The sequence below is a fragment of the Arachis ipaensis genome, chromosome B8 (genome assembly GCF_059453495.1).
Source record: "Arachis ipaensis isolate K30076 ecotype BB chromosome B8, ASM5945349v1, whole genome shotgun sequence".
Lineage (NCBI taxonomy): Eukaryota > Viridiplantae > Streptophyta > Magnoliopsida > Fabales > Fabaceae > Arachis > Arachis ipaensis.
The window spans coordinates 37382711-37400093 of record NC_142443.1 but is presented as its reverse complement, the minus strand read 5'-3'; the positions used below and the strand labels follow the sequence as shown (position 1 = coordinate 37400093).

General features: G+C 40.2%; 1 non-coding gene across 1 annotated transcript; it reads right to left on the bottom strand.

The window, feature by feature from the left end:
• Positions 1-3477: 3477 nt before the first annotated feature.
• On the bottom strand, positions 3478-3585 carry LOC148547719 (small nucleolar RNA R71). The gene has a single exon (XR_015897138.1). It is a non-coding gene; the product is annotated as a small nucleolar RNA R71 (small nucleolar RNA).
• Between the last annotated feature and the right edge of the window lie 13798 nt (positions 3586-17383).

The window sequence follows — 17383 nt, the reverse complement described above, 5'->3', positions numbered from 1 at the left end:
TCATGTTTTGAGGGCTGGCCATCTCGGCCATGCCTGGACCTTTCACTTATGTAATTTTAACAGTAGAGTTTCTACACTCCATAGATTAAGGTGTGGGGCTCTGCTGTTCCTCAAAGATTAATGCAAAGTACTACTGTTTTCTATTCAATTCATCTTATTTCGCTTCTAAGATATTCATTCGCTCCTCAACCTGAATGTGATGAACGTGACAATCATCATCATTCCCTATGAACGCGTGCCTGACAACCACTTCCGTTCTACCTTAGACTGAATGAGTATCTCTTAGATCTCCTAACCAGAATCTTCGTGGCGTAAGCTAGAATGATGGCGGCATCCAAGAGAATCCGGAAGGTCTAAACCTTGTCTGTGGTATTCCGAGTAGGATTCAATGATTGGATGACTGTGAAGAGCTCCAAACTCGCGATTGCAGGGCGTTAGTGACAGACGCAAAAGGATAGTAAATCCTATTCCAGCATGATCGAGAACCGACAGATGAATAGCCGTGCCGTGACAGGGTGCGTTGATCATTTTCACTGAGAGGATAAGATGAAGCCATTGACAAGGGTGATGCCTCCAGACGATTAGCCGTGCCGTGACAGGGCATTGGATCATTTTCCCGAGAGATGACTGAAAGTAGCCGTTGACAATGGTGATGTATCACATAAAGCCAGCCATGGAAAGGAGTAAGACTGACTGGATGAAGATAGCAGGAAAGCAGAGGTTCAGAGGAACGAAAAGCATCTCCATTCGCTTATCTGAAATTCTCACCAATGATTTACATAAGTACCTCTATCCCTATTCTATTATTTATTTTCGAAAACCCATTACTGTTTGATATCCGCCTGACTGAGATTTACAAGGTGACCATAGCTCGCTTCATACCGACAATCTCTGTGGGATTCGACCCTTACTCACGTAAGGTATTACTTGGACGACCCAGTGCACTTGCTGGTTAGTTACACGGAGTTGTGAACCATGGTCTTGGCATCATGTTTTGGCACCATTTCCAAGGAAAGAAAGAGCAATGAATTTTACATAATTAAAGTGTAATCACGATTCCGCGTACCAAGTTTTTGGCGCCGTTGCCGGGGATTGTTTGAGTTTGGACAACTGACGGTTCATCCTGTTGCTCAGATTAGGTAATTTTCTTTTTGTTTTCTTTTCAAAAAAATTTTTTTTTCAAAAATATATTTTTCTTCAGAATTTTTAAGAATGAATTCTAGTGTTTCAAGATGATTTGTTGAATCCTGGCTGGCTGTAAGCCATGTCTAATCTTTTGGACTGGGGTTTCAACTTACCATCACAAAAGAAGAGATTCTCACACACTTAGTTGCTCTATACTTGAAAAGTATCCATATCTGCTGAAGCTTGGCTGGCCATTGGCCATGTCTAGTGTTTTGGACTGGAGCTTTCATTGAAAGCTTGGCTGGCTAGTGAGCCATGTCTAATTCCTGGACTGAAGCTTTAGACTAAGAATACAAGATTTCTGGAATTCATATTAAAAATTTTGGAATCCTTATTTTTCTTTTTCATAATAATTTTCGAAAAAAATAAATACAAAAAAAAATTAGAAAATAAAAAAAAATCAAAAATATTTTTTGTGTTTCTTGTTTGAGTCTTGAGTCATGTTATAAGTTTGGTGTCAATTGCATGTGCATCTTGCATTTTTCGAAAATTCATGCATTCATAGTGTTCTTCATGATCTTCAAGTTGTTCTTGGTAAGTCTTCTTGTTTGATCTTGATGATTTTTTGTTTTGTGTTGTTTAGTGTTTTTCATATGCATTCTTGAATTCTTAGTGCCTAAGCATCAAAGAATTCTAAGTTTGGTGTCTTGCATGTTTTCTTTGCATTAAAAATTTTTCAAAATTGTGTCTATGATGTTCATCTTGACATTCATAATGTTCTTGGTGTTCATCTAGACATTCATAGCATTCTTGCATGCATTCATTGTTTTGATCTAAAAATTTCATGCGTTGCATAATTTTCATATTTTCATAAAAAATTTCAAAAAAAAAAAAAATATCTTTCCCTTTTTCTCTCATCAAATTCGAAAATTGAGTTGACTTTTTCAAAAATTTTTAAAAAATCAAAGTTGTTTCTTATGAGTCAAATCAAATTTTCAATTTGAAAATCTTATCTTTTTCAAAAATCTTTTTCAAAAATCAAATCTTTTTCAAAATTCTTAGTTATTTTCGAAAATTCCAAAAATATTTTTCAAAAATATTTTTCTTATTTTTATATCAAATTTTCGAAAATAACATAATCAATTAATGTTTTGATTCAAAAATTTGAAGTTTGTTACTTGCTTGTTAAGAAAGATTCAAACTTTAAGTTCTAGAATCATATCTTGTGATTTCTTATGAATCAAGTCATTAATTGAGATTTTAAAAATCAAATCTTTTTCAAAACTAATTTCTAAAATATCTTCTTATCTTACCTTTTTCAAAAAGTTGGTTTCAAAATATCTTTTCTAACCTCCTAACTTCTTATCTTTTCAAAATTTGTTTCAACTAACTAACTAACTTTTTGTTTGTTTCTTAACTTTTTCAAAACTACTTAACTAACTCTCTCTCTCTAATTTTCGAAAATATCTTCCCTCTTTTTCAAAAATTTCTTTTTAATTAACTAATTATTCTTATTTTTATTTTTGATTTTAAAATTTTTTCGAAAAATACTAACATTTTTCAAAAACCATTTTCGAAAATCACTAACTCTTTTTCAAAAATATTTTTCGAAAATTCTCCCTCTCCCATCTTATTCTATTTATTTATTCATATACTAACATCTCATCTCACATCTCAACCCTCCTCACAGTTGTGTTTCTTCCATTACATTACATTCTTTGTCTCCCCCTCTTCTTCTACTCACACAGGGATCCCTATACTGTGCTATAAAGGATCTCTATTATTATTATTATTTTTCTGTGCCCTCTTCTTTGTCATATGAGCAGGATCAAGGATAAGAACATTCTTGTGGAAGCAGATCCAGAACCTGAAAGGACTCTAAAAAGGAAACTAAGAGAAGCTAAAATACAACAATCCAGAGATAACCTTTCAGAAATTTTCGAACAGGAAGAGGAGATGGCAGCCGAAAATAATAATAATGTAAGGAAGATGCTTGGTGACTTTACTGCACCTAATTCCAATTTACATGGAAGAAGCATCTCCATTCCTGCCATTGGAGCAAACAACTTTGAGCTGAAACCTCAATTAGTTTCTCTGATGCAGCAGAACTGCAAGTTTCATGGACTTCCATCTGAAGATCCTTTTCAGTTCTTAACTGAATTCTTGTAGATATGTGATACTGTTAAGACTAATGGAGTAGATCCTGAAGTCTACAGGCTCATGCTTTTCCCTTTTGCTGTAAGAGACAGAGCTAGATTATGGTTGGATTCTCAACCCAAAGACAGCCTGAACTCTTGGGATAAGCTGGTCACGGCTTTCTTAGCCAAGTACTTTCCTCCTCAAAAGCTGAGCAAGCTTAGAGCTGATGTTCAAACCTTTAGACAGAAAGAAGGTGAATCCCTCTATGAAGCTTGGGAAAGATACAAACAGTTGACCAAAAAGTGTCCTTCTGACATGCTTTCAGAATGGACCATCCTGGATATATTCTATGATGGTTTATCTGAGCTATCAAAGATGTCACTGGACACTTCTGCAGGTGGATCCATTCACCTAAAGAAAACGCCTGCAGAAGCTCAAGAACTCATTGACATGGTTGCTAATAACCAGTTCATGTACACTTCTGAGAGGAATCCTGTGAGTAATGGGACGCCTATGAAGAAGGGAGTTCTTGAAGTTGATACTCTGAATGCCATATTGGCTCAGAATAAAATATTGACTCAGCAAGTCAATATGATTTCTCAGAGTCTGAATGGAATGCAAGCTGCATCCAACAGTACTCAAGAGGCTTCTCCTGAAGAAGAAGCTTATGATCCTGAGAACCCTGCAATAGCAGAGGTGAATTACTTAGGTGAACCTTATGGAAACACCTATAATTCATCATGGAGAAATCATCCACATTTCTCATGGAAGGATCAAAAGCCTCAACAAGGCTTTAATAATGGTGGAAGAAACATGTTTAACAATAATAAACCTTTTCCATCATCCACTCAGCAACAGACAGAGAACTCTGAACAAAATACTTCTAATTTAACAAACTTAGTCTCTGATCTATCTAAGGCCACTGTAAGTTTCATGAATGAAACAAGATCTTCCATTAGAAATCTGGAAGCACAAGTGGGACAGCTGAGTAAAAGGATCACTGAAATCCCTCCTAGTACTCTCCCAAGCAATACAGAAGAGAATCCAAAAGGAGAGTGCAAGGCCATTGACATAAGCACCATGGCCGAACCTGTGAGGAGAGGAGAAGACGTGAATCCCAAGGAGGAAGACCTCCTGGGACGTCCAGTGATCAATAAGGAGCTTCCCTCTGGGGAACCAAAGGACTCTGAGGCTCATCTAGAGACCATAGAGATTCCATTGAACCTTCTTATGCCCTTCATGAGCTCTGATGAGTATTCCTCTTCTGAAGAGAATGAGGATGTTACTGAAGAGCAAACTGCCAAGTTTCTTGGTGCAATCATGAAGCTGAATGCCAAATTATTTGGCATTGATACTTGGAAAGTTGAACCTCCCTTGTTCATCAATGAACTAAGTGATCTGGATCAACTGACATTGCCTCAGAAAAGACAGGATCCTGGAAAGTTCATAATACCCTGCACCATAGGCACCATGATCTTTAAGGCTCTGTGTGACCTTGGTTCAGGAATAAACCTCATGCCCCTCTCTGTAATAGAGAAACTGGGAATCTATGGGGTGCAAGCTGCTAAAATCTCATTAGAGATGGCAGACAGTTCAAGAAAACAGGCTTATGGACAAGTAGAGGACGTGTTAGTAAAGGTTGAAGGCATTTACATCCCTGCTGATTTCATAGTCCTGGATACTGGAAAGGAAGAGGATGAATCCATCATCCTAGGAAGACCTTTCCTGGCCACAGCAAGAGCTGTGATTGATGTTGACAGAGGTGAAATAGTCCTTCAATAGAATGAGGACTCCCTCGTGTTTAAAACTCAAGGATCTCCCTCTGCAACCATGGAGAGGAAGCAGAAAAAGCTTCTCTCAAGGCAGAGTCAACCCAAGCCCCCACAGTCAAACTCTAAGTTTGGTGTTGGGAGGCCACAACCAAACTCTAAGTTTGGTGTTGAACTCCCATATCCAAACTCTAAGTTTGGTGTTGGAGAGTTTCAACAATGCTCTGTATATCTGTGAGGCTCCATGAGAGCCCACTGTCAAGCTATTGACATTAAAGAAGCGCTTGTTGGGGGGCAACCCAATTTTTATTTGTCTAACTATATTTTTCTTAGTTATATGTCTTTGTAGGTTCATGATCATGTGGAGTCACAAAATAAATATAAAAATTGAAAACGGAATCAAAAACAGCAGAAGAAAAATCACACCCTGGAGGAGCATCTGTCTGGCGTTCAGCGCCAGAACAGAGCATGGTACTGGCGCTGAACGCCCAAAATGGGCAGCTTCTGGGCGCTGAACGCCAGAACAGGCATGGTTCTGGCGTTCAACGCCAGAAATGGCACACACATGGGCGTTGAACGCCCAAAATGGCCACCAACCTGGCGCTGAACGCCCAGAGTTGTGTGCAAAGGCATTTTTACATGCCTAATGGGTGCAGGGATGTAAATCCTTGAACACCTCAGGATCTGTGGACCCCACAGGATCCACTCAGGATCTGTGGACCCCACAGGATCCCCACCTACCCCCACTCACTTCTTCTCACCACTCTCTTTCACACAACCCCATAAACACTCTTCCCCAAAAACCCTTCACCAATCACCTCAAACTCTCTTCCCCATCACCTCTTCACCACTCACATCCATCCACTCTTCCCCATAAACCTACCTCATAAACTCCACCTACCTTCAAAATTCAAAACCAATTTCCCACCCAAACCCACCCATATGGCTGAACCTTAAACCCCCCTCCCTTCCCTATATAAAGCCCTCCATTCTTCATCAAATTCACACAACACACCCCTCTACATCCTTCTTGGCCGAAATCACTTCCCACTCTCCCTCTCCTCCATTTCTTCTTCTTCTTCATCCATTCTTTCTTTTATTGCTCGAGGGCGAGCAAAATTCTAAGTTTCGTGTGGTAAAAGCATAAGCTTTTTGTTTTTCCATTACCATTGATGGCACCTAAGACCGGAGAATCCTCTAGAAAGGGAAAAGGGAAGACAAAAGCTTCCACATCTGAGTCATGGGAGATGGAAAGGTTCATCTCCAAAGCCCATCAAGACCACTTCTATGATGTTGTGGCCAAGAAGAAGGTGATCCCTGAGGTCCCTTTCAAACTCAAAAGAAATGAGTATCCAGAGATCCGACATGAAATTCAAAGAAGAGGTTGGGAAGTTCTAACAAATCCCATCCAACAAGTCGACATCCTAATGGTTCAAGAGTTCTATGCTAATGCATGGATCACCAAGAACCATGATCAAAGTAAGAACCCGGATCCAAAGAACTATGTTACAATGATTCGGGGGAAATACTTAGATTTTAGTCCGGAGAATGTGAGGTTGGCATTTAACTTGCCCATGATGCAAGGAGATGAACGCCCCTACACTAGAAGGGTCAACTTTAATCAAAGGTTGGACCAAGTCCTTATGGACATATGCGTGGAAGGAGCTCAATGGAAGATTGACTCCAAAGGCAAGCCGGTTCAACTAAGAAGATTGGACCTCAAGCCTGTAGCTAGAGGATGGTTGGAATTCATTCAATGCTCAATCATTCCCACTAGCAACCGGTCTGAAGTTACTATAGACCGGGCCATCATGATCCATAGCATCATGATTGGAGAAGAGGTGCAAGTTCATGAGATTATACCTCAAGAACTCTACAAGGTGGCTGACAAGTCCTCCACTATGGCAAGGTTAGCCTTTCCTCACCTCATTTGCCACCTATGCAATTCGGCTGGGATTGACATAGAGGGAGATATCCTCATCAAAGAGGACAAGCCCATCACTAAGAAAAAGATGGAGCAAGCAAGAGAGCCCATTCATGGAGCTCAAGAGGCGTATGAAGCTCATCACCATGAGATCCCGGAAATGCCTCAAATGCACTTTCCTCCACAAAACTATTGGGAGCAAATCAACACCTCCCTAGGAGAATTGAGTTCCAATATGGGACAACTAAGGGTGGAACATCAAGAGCACTCTATCATGCTTCACGAAATAAGAAAAGATCAAAAAGCAATGAGGGAGGAGCAACAAAGACAAGGAAGAGACATAGAAGAGCTCAAGGACATCATTGGTTCCTCAAGAGGGAAACGCCACCGTCACTAAGGTGGATTCATTCCTTGTTCTTATTTCTTCTGTTTTTCGTTTTCTATGTTATGTGCTTATCTATGTGTGTGTCTTCATTACATGATCATCAGTAGTTAGTAAATTTGTCTTAAAGTTATGAATGTCCTATGAATCCATCACCTCTCTTAAATAAAAAATGTTTTAATTCAAAAGAACAAGAAGTACATGAGTTTCGAATTTATCCTTGAACTTAGCTTAATTATATTGATGTGGTGACAATGCTTCTTGTTTTCTGAATGAATGCTTGAGCAGTGCATATGTCTTTTGAAGTTGTTGTTTAAGAATGTTAAATATGTTGGCTCTTGAAAGAATGATGACTAGGAGACATGTTATTTGATAATATGAAAAATCATAAAAATGATTCTTGAAGCAAGAAAAAGCAGCAAAGAACAAAGCTTGCAGAAAAAAAAATAGGCGAAAAAAAAAAGAAAGAAAAGCAAGCAGAAAAAGCCAAAAGCTCTTAAAACCAAGAGGCAAGAGCAAAAAGCCAATAACCCTTAAAACCAAAAAGGCAAGGGAAAAAAAAAAGGATCCCAAGGCTTTGAGCATCAGTGGATAGGAGGGCCTAAAGGAATAAAATCCTGGTCTAAGTGGCTAAACCAAGCTGTCCCTAACCATGTGCTTGTGGCGTGTAGGTGTCAAGTGAAAACTTGAGACTGAGCGGTTAAAGTCAAGGTCCAAAGCAAAAAAAAAAAAGAGTGTGCTTAAGAACCCTGGACACCTCTAATTGGGGACTTTAGCAAAGCTGAGTCACAATCTGAAAAGGTTCACCCAATTATGTGTCTGTGGCATTTATGTATCCGGTGGTAATACTGGAAAACAAAGTGCTTAGGGCCACGGCCAAGACTCATAAAATAGCTGTGTTCAAGAATCATCATACTGAACTAGGAGAATCAATAACACTATCTGAACTCTGAGTTCCTATAGAAGCCAATCATTCTGAACCTCAATGGATAGAGTGAGATGCCAAAACTATTCAAGAAACAAAAAGCTATAAGTCCCGCTCATATGATTGAAGCTATGTTTCATTGATAGTTTGAAATTTATAGTATATTCTCTTCTTTTTATCCTATTTGATTTTCAGTTGCTTGGGGACAAGCAACAATTTAAGTTTGGTGTTGTGATGAGCGGATAATTTATACGCTTTTTGGCATTGTTTTTAGTATGTTTTTAGTAGAATCTAGTTACTTTTAGGGATGTTTTCATTAGTTTTTACGTTAAATTCACATTTTTGGACTTTACTATGAGATTGTGTGTTTTTCTGTGATTTCAGGTATTTTCTGGCTGAAATTGAGGGACTTGAGCAGAAATCAGATTCAGAGGTTGAAGAGGGACTGCTGATGCTGTTGGATTCTGACCTCCCTGCACTCAAAGTAAATTTTCTAGAGCTACTGAACTCGAAATGGCGCGCTTCCAATTGCGTTGGAAAGTAGACATCCAGGGCTTTCCAGCAATATATAATAGTCCATACTTTGGCCAAGAATAGACGACTCAAACTGGCGTTCAACGCCAGATCTCTGCCCAATTCTGGTGTCCACCGCCAGAAGAGGATCCAAAACCAGAGTTGAACGCCCAAACTGGCACAAAAGCTGGCGTTCAACTCCAAGAAGGACCTCTACACGTGCAACACTCAAAGCTCAGTCCAAGCACACACCAAGTGGGCCCCGAAAGTGGATTTATGCATCAATTATTTACTCTTGTAAACCCTAGTAGCTAGTTTATTATAAATAGGACATTTCACTATTGTATTTACCATCTTTGGATTATTTTTTGATCTATTGATCACGTTTTGAGGGCTGGCCATCTCGACCATGCCTGGACCTTTCACTTATGTAATTTTAACAGTAGAGTTTCTACACTCCATAGATTAAGGTGTGGGGCTCTGCTGTTCCTCAAAGATTAATGCAAAGTACTACTGTTTTCTATTCAATTCATCTTATTTCGCTTCTAAGATATTCATTCGCTCCTCAACCTGAATGTGATGAACGTGACAATCATCATCATTCCCTATGAACGCGTGCCTGACAACCACTTCCGTTCTACCTTAGACTAAATGAGTATCTCTTAGATCTCCTAACCAGAATCTTCGTGGCGTAAGCTAGAATGATGGCGGCATCCAAGAGAATCCGGAAGGTCTAAACCTTGTCTGTGGTATTCTGAGTAGGATTCAATGATTGGATGACTGTGACGAGCTCCAAACTTGCGATTGCAGGGCGTTAGTGACAGACGCAAAAGGATAGTAAATCCTATTCCAGCATGATCGAGAACCGACAGATGAATAGCCGTGCCGTGACAGGGTGCGTTGATCATTTTCACTGAGAGGATAAGATGAAGCCATTGACAAGGGTGATGCCTCCAGACGATTAGCCGTGCCGTGACAGGGCATTGGATCATTTTTCCGAGAGATGACCGAAAGTAGCCGTTGACAATGGTGATGTATCACATAAAGCCACCCATGGAAAGGAGTAAGACTGACTGGATGAAGATAGCAGGAAAGTAGAGGTTCAGAGGAACGAAAAGCATCTCCATTCGCTTATCTGAAATTCTCACCAATGATTTACATAAGTACCTCTATCCCTATTCTATTATTTATTTTCGAAAACCCATTACTGTTTGATATCCGCCTGACTGAGATTTACAAGGTGACCATAGCTTGCTTCATACCGACAATCTCCGTGGGATTCGACCCTTACTCACGTAAGGTATTACTTGGACGACCCAGTGCACTTGCTGGTTAGTTACACAGAGTTGTGAACCATGGTCTTGGCATCATGTTTTGGCGCCATTTCCAGGGAAAGAAAGAGCAATGAATTTTACATAATTAAAGTGTAATCACGATTCTGCGTACCAGTCCTCTCCAGGTACAGATTTCTGGAGGCAGCATACACTGGATACTTCAGCTCACAGTATCGGTTTGCAAACTTAATTGGATCATTGGCAGGGAGGAGCTGGTCAGCCTTCTCCTGTAGGGTAAAGTGCTTTTCTCGCCATGAGTCATCATGCATAAGCTCTAGGAGAGACATAGAGGATTCACCTCTTTTCTGTTTGCCAGTTGTTGCCTTTTCTTTTCCCTTTCTTTGAGGGTCAGACATCCTGAAAAACAGAAATCTAGGATATAATAAAAGCAGGAAAACAAGTAGGCAAATTACAAGATAAGCACATAGTGGCAAAGGAGCAGTAGAATAATGAAATGAGTTGAATAATTGTGCATTTTGGAGTGTTTTGGAGTTAAAAAGCTGAGATGAGAAATTACAATCCAAAATATGTTATAAGTAAAATACCTGTTAATTAGGAAAAACAAAAGCATGCCATGAAGTAAAAAGTTGAAGGAGTTAGTTAAAAAGTAAAGAGGCAAGTTTAGAAAGTCAAAAGTGGTTAAATTTGAAAAAGAGGTTAGAAAGCGGAAATCAGTGAGTTATTAAAAAGCAACTTGAAGTAAGTGGCATTGAGAATCGGTTTCCAAGTAACAAGAATTTCACAATTAAAAAAAAATAGTCAACTCATATTCAAGCAAGGAAATCAGGTTGTTGATGATTCATATAGATATAGAAATAGCAAAAAGTAAAATTGAATCATCAAAAGTGCAATTTATTAACCAGGAAACGAAAGGAATGAGAATGCTGGCCGGTGCATTCATGAAGTGGTTTGGAAAAGCTTAGGAATGCCAAATTCAAATTGCCAAAACCAAAACAAGAATGAAAATCAAAATAATATACAGAGAATTGGATAGCATTCCGGCTAAAATTGGACGTTCCCGGAAAATAAACAGCAGGCAGAATAGTTCATATAAATTAAAATAAAGCTGCACTTACATATATGGAGTATGAACATGAACAGTAAGAACATCATATGAACAATACTAACATCACAGCAATAGTAGAATTGCGAAAATTATAAAATAAGTAGCAAGAACTGCGCAATGAATCAGGCCTAAATCCACTAACCACATCCTCGCTACCTAACCACCTAGAATCCATTACAACATACATCTCTAACTATCCTAAATTTAAACATAAACTGAAAAAATAGGCAAATAACTATGAATGAAAGAAAGGTGGCGTTCGGCGGAACCTGGTAGGCGTATGAATTAAGCTAGGGGACTGAGAGATGGCGGGGGTGTGATTGCGGTGGTGCTGGGAGGGGCACGGTGGTGTGGTGGCTGAATAGGGTGGTCGGCACGGCGGTTGGTGGCTGTTTGGTGGCAGGGGGTTCCGGGTGGGGGTAATGGTGGTGGGAGGGTTCAGGATGGGGAAAGGAAGGGGTGAGGGTGATGGTGGTGAGAGGCGCGGCGGTGACGGCGCAGTGGTGGTGGTGGTCGCGGAGGGGGCAGCGGTGGTGGAGGGAAGAAGAGAAGAGAAAGAGAAGAAAGAGAGGGAAGGAAGAAAGGGGGTGGCGTCGCGGTTGTGGCTGGGTGGTCGACGGTGGTGCGGCCGATGGAGGTGGTTGGGGTGGTGGTGATGGGCGCAGGGGAGGGGGAGAGAGCAGAGGGGATTGGGGAAAAAGAATGTGGGCGCGGGGGGGGGGGGGGTTAGGGTTTTGCGTCACTGGGGTTAGTGAATTTGAATCCACGCGAACGCGTGGGGCACGCGATCGCGTGGCTAGGGTGGAATGGGGTTGACGCGATCGCGTGAGTGACACGATCGAATGAAATAGGAAAAAGGATGAATGACGCGGTCGCATGGCTCATACGACCGCGTCGCTGGAATTTGTACGAAACGCACAATTCCAGCGTCGTTTCAGCGTAACTCTCTGTCTCCTTTGGGGTGTTGTGCAATCCACGCGACGCGAACGCATCGCTCACGCTTTCGCGTGGGATGGATGTTTTGCAAGTGACGCGTTTGCGTCAGGGACGCGAACGCGTGGGCCGTTTTGTGCTAAACGCACAACAGTCGCACGATTCCAGCTCAGATATCTGGGCATTGGATTTTTACGCCGATTTCCAGTTCACGTGGCCGCGTGAATGACATGGACGCGTGGGAGGTGGTTTTCGCAACTGACGCGAACGCTTGAGCGATACGATCGCGTCGCACGCCTTCCTTTTTTTTAAATATGCAATTATGCAGTTATGCAGTATGTAATGCTAATGCAAATGCTTACGAATACTATCCAGGTTCAATGAAAATAAAACAATATAAAAATAAACAAAACGAAATAAAATGGAAACAGGAACGATCATACCATAGTGGGTTGTCTCCCACCTAGCACTTTTAGTTAAAGTCCTTAAGTTGGACATTGGATGAGCTTCCTGTTATGGCGGCTTACGCTTAAATTCATCCAGAAATCTCCACCAATGTTTGGAATGCCAACAGCCTCCGGGGTCCCAAACTAGGCATGTGAAGCCTTTGAGTAGCTTCAAACAGGTTCTCAGGCTCCCGGGGTGGTGAATGTCAGAATAGATTCTAGGATCCCAAACTTTGCTTTTAAATCCGCCTTCGTCTTGATCTATATTTTTCCATCCGGGCGGTTTAGAAATTAGATTCTCACCAAGATGACCAAACATTTTTCGAGATCCATTCGATTGAACATGAGACCAATCCGTGCACTTCAAGTTGAAGCGTGGAACTTTATTGAACCTTGTGCACCAGCTCTGAGTACGAGCCATTTTCCTCTTACTCTTAAAGCCGCAGAGAGCTCTAAGCTGGCCATCTGTTTCAAGAAAACCATATTCAAGTGAAAAAATAAAGTTAAAGGTTAAGGATTGTACCCACTTGAAGCTTGTATTAGGTGGTAATGGCCTTGGGATAGGTGTTTCCAGTGGTTCTGTAAGTTCTACTCCCTTGTAATCTTCTGTGAATTCCTCCACTTCTTTGCAAAATTCTTCAGCTGCAACATTGTCCTGATCAAAGTCTTCGATGTCTTCCTCATCACTCAAGTCATAAGCTGGAGGTTGAGAGAAATCTAACTCCGCATCATCTTCGTATTCACTTGGGGAAGATTCTTCAATCTCGGAGAATTCACTTGCAGATGCAAGTTCATTACTAGGAGAACTTGACTTGTGACTATCATCATCAAGGAAACTTGCGTCTTGGGTTATTCCGTCTAGTTCTTCATGAAATACCTGCTTTGGGGGTTGTGCACTACCCTCCTTAGCATTAATTATAACGTCCTTGACGGATTTTTTCACAATTCTGGATTCCCATGAAGGTTCATCATCTCCTAAATCTTTGACCAGTACTTCTTCTTCTTGGATAATTTGAGCTTCCTCCAATTGTTCCAGAACAAAGTTATGCTCATTACTACCCACTGGGGTTTTTAGTATCTCCTTCATGCTACATTCGTCATTAGATTTTCCACATAAAGCTATTGGAGTTCCTTGAGGGTTTAAACGTCTGGAAGATAATTGATGTATTGCTTGCTCCAGCTGATGAAGGGTTGTATGAAGTTGATCTACTGTTTCCTTGAGGCGAGCCTGTGATTCTCGAGGTGATGGATTTGGACATGGTACATAGGGAAGTGGTGGTGTTTGGGAGTAATTGGATTGGAATTGGGGTAAATAAGGATCGTATGGTGGTGAATGGTGAAAAGGAGCTTGTGAGTGTGGTGGTTCAAAGTTATGTTGAGAGGATGGTCTATAGGCACAGGGTGGGGCTTGTTGGTAGTTACAAGGTTGTCCACCATATCTATTAGCTTGGTATGCATTGTATAGTAGTCCTCGTCCATGATATCTTGGAGGGTGCTGTTGACTAAAGGGTTGATCAAATCCTCTTGGCTCCATCCATCTTTGATTTCTCTGACCTTGATGCATGTTCCTGCTATAACTTCCGTTCCCTTCAACAATATTAGAACCAAACTCAAAGCGAGAGGGGTGAGAATTCATAGTAGCTAAAAGAAGTAAAAAGGGAAAAACAAAAACAATTAAACAAATAAAAGAAAAATATTTACAATAACCAATAATAAGGCACACGATTGCAGTTCCTCGGCAACGGCGCCATTTTGAAGAGAGAACTTTTGCGTGGTCTAGAAATTCGCAGATAAATCCTCGTTACAGGTATAGCTTCTAAACCAACAAAAGTCCTTTCTTACAAACGTTTTGGTTGTCACAAGTAACAAACCCCTAAATAAATTGATAACCGAAGTATTAAACCTCGGGTCGTCTTCTCAAGGAACTGCAGGGAGGTATGTTCTTATTATTGGTTATGAGTTTTGTAAATTGGGGTTTTGAAGGTAAGGAACAAGTAATTTAAATGAAAAATAAAATAAATAAATAACTGTAAAATAAACTCTTGGTAAGGTATGAGAATTTGGAAGTCCTATCCTAGTTGTCCTTATCAATGGTGATGAGAATTGAGTTTTAATTCCACTTAGTTAGCCTTTACTAAAGCAAAGGAAGGTCAAGTGGACCAATTAGTTTGATCCTCAGGTCCTAGTCAATTCCTAAGAAAGGACTAGAGTTATTGGAGTTTAATTCAATTGGTAAAAATAACAATTATCAGTCACGATGAGTTGACAACTCAAGAGTTACCAATTAATCAACCAAAGCCAAAAGGGAGAAAATATAAATTATTAATATAAATAAAGAAAAGCAGTCATAATTCTGAAATACCTCAAATTATATTAAAAAGAAAAACAAATCTAAACATGAATGGTTCATAAGCCAATTTGGCAACAAAAGTAATTAAAGGAAAGCATTAAAGTATCTGAAAATAAAAGAGAAATATAAAGTAAAGGAATGTTGAACCTGATAAAGAGTTGGAATACTAAATTGAGATAACAAGAAATCCTAATCCTAAAACCTAAGAGAGAGGAGAGAACCTCTCCCTCTAAAAACTACATCTAAACTCTGGAAAGTGAATAATTGGAGATCTTCTTGAATGGATGCATTCCCCCACTTCATAACCTCTAATCTGTGCCTTCTGGACTTGGATCTGGGCCAAAAAGGGCTTCAGAAATCGCTGTGAGCGTTTTCTGTAATTTCTGGTGCGTGGCGTCTGTCACGTGTCCGCGTGGGTCACGCGGTCGCGTCACCTGGAGTTTTCCTTATCACGCGTTCGCTTCGGTCATGCGTCCGTGTCATCTGTGTTCTACTCATGGCGCGTGTCCGCGTCAGTCACGCATTCGCGTCGCTGTCTTTTCGCGCTAGGCATGCGGCCGCGTCGTCCATGCGTTCGCGTGCTACCAGTTTCTTCAAAAATTCCATTTTGTGCTTTCCTTTCATTTTTGTATGTTTTCTTTCCATCCTTTAAGTCATTCCTGCCTTAGAAGATCTGAAACTACTCAACACACAAATCACGGCATCGAATGGTAATAAAAGGTAATTAAAATAAATAATTTCAAAGCATAGGAAACATGTAATTCACATATATCACATAATAAGGAAGGAAAAGTAAAACCATGCAATTTTCATGAATAAGTGGGTGAAGGATTGAATAAATCTCTTGAATTGAGCACAATATATATATATATATATATATATATATATATCATAAAATATGGGTTTATCATTCACCACCCAATAACACAGAACCAACAAATTCTGGTGCTAATAATTCAATACCCCAAAAAAATGAACCCACTACCACATCCAACTCTAATCCTAGCCAAGCTACTACTGCAAAGCCTATTAGCAAGACTCCTCCAGTTACCCCAAAAACTAAACCCAAGTCAAAGGCTAACTCAAAGCTAAAGTCTAATACTACATCTTCTTCCAAGTCCAAGGCCAATCGAAGTGTGTGTTTAAGCCCAAGCCCAACCCAAAATTTGTGTCCAAGCCCAAAATAAATCTAAAGTCCAAATTCAACACTAAAGCCTATTGCACAAAGTCTGCTTCAAGAGTGAGGCAAGTCCAGCAACCACACAAGAAAAAATAAGTTCTGATATTGTCTTGTTTTAAAGATGAACACACCACAAAGGACAGTTCATATAAACTTGGAAGAGATGATAGCTCAAGTGGTGATGACATAGTTGAAAAAATTGTCAAGCTAAGAAAAGAGACCCTAAGTTGAAGCATGCACCTGCAGAAGCTTTTGCAAAGTCTAAGAGAAAGTTAATTAATGATGATGATACATTGGTGGTGGATGGTGAGGAGTGTGAGATGGACTTAAGTTTCTTATAAGTCCCTGTCACAGGAGATGAAGATCTAGATAATGCTTTGGACCCTGGAGTAGAGTCTGATGGGGCGAACTCTTGGCATTCCAAGGAGATGAAGACTCCTCTTCCTTCAGAAGATGAATTTTTAGAAGAAGAGCCTGATGATGTTTTTCCAGTATTTAGAGATGGTATTCATTTTGTTGATTTAAAACTTGAGGTGGGAATGAATTTTAATGCAAAGTATGAGTTTAGAGAGGCAGTGAGGGAGTTTACAATTGAAGAAGGTAGACGGATTCAGTTTATTAAGAATAATACTGTGAGATGTAGGGCTATGTGCAAGGTTGAGGAGTGCAATTGGGTGGTTTATGCCTCATGGGATCATAAGAAAACATGTTCGTAGATAAAAACTTTCAATGACGACCACACGTGTCCTAGAGAAGCCACCAACCAAGCTGCAAATAGGAGTTGGTTGACTAGCAAGTTAGTGAAGAAGGTTAGGAAGTATCCTAACTTTAGACAATGTGAGGCAGCTGTGTACTTCAAGCCTAAGTATGACCCGGTGTTAAATAGAAATTCGATTTCTAGAACCTTGACAGATGCTAGAGCAGAGATGAGAAGGTCCAATATACAATGGTGAGGAACTACGGTAAAACACTCCTAAAGTGTAATCCGGGATCAACAGTGAGAATTGGCACCATCTCACAACCAGATAGAGAGGTGATTTTTCAAAAGATGTATGTTTGTCTTAGTGGCTACAAGAATGGGTTTAAGGCAGGGTGTAGGCGACTGATTGGATTAGACAGGGTATTCTGTAAAACACAAATTGCAGGACAGATTTTATCAGCAGTGGGTCAAGATGCAAATCATCACATATATGTTATAGCTTGGACAATTGTGGATATGGAGAATACGGAGAATTGGAAGTGATTTTTGGAGCTACTCTATGAAGACCTCGGAGACTATAAAGAAAACAAATGGTGC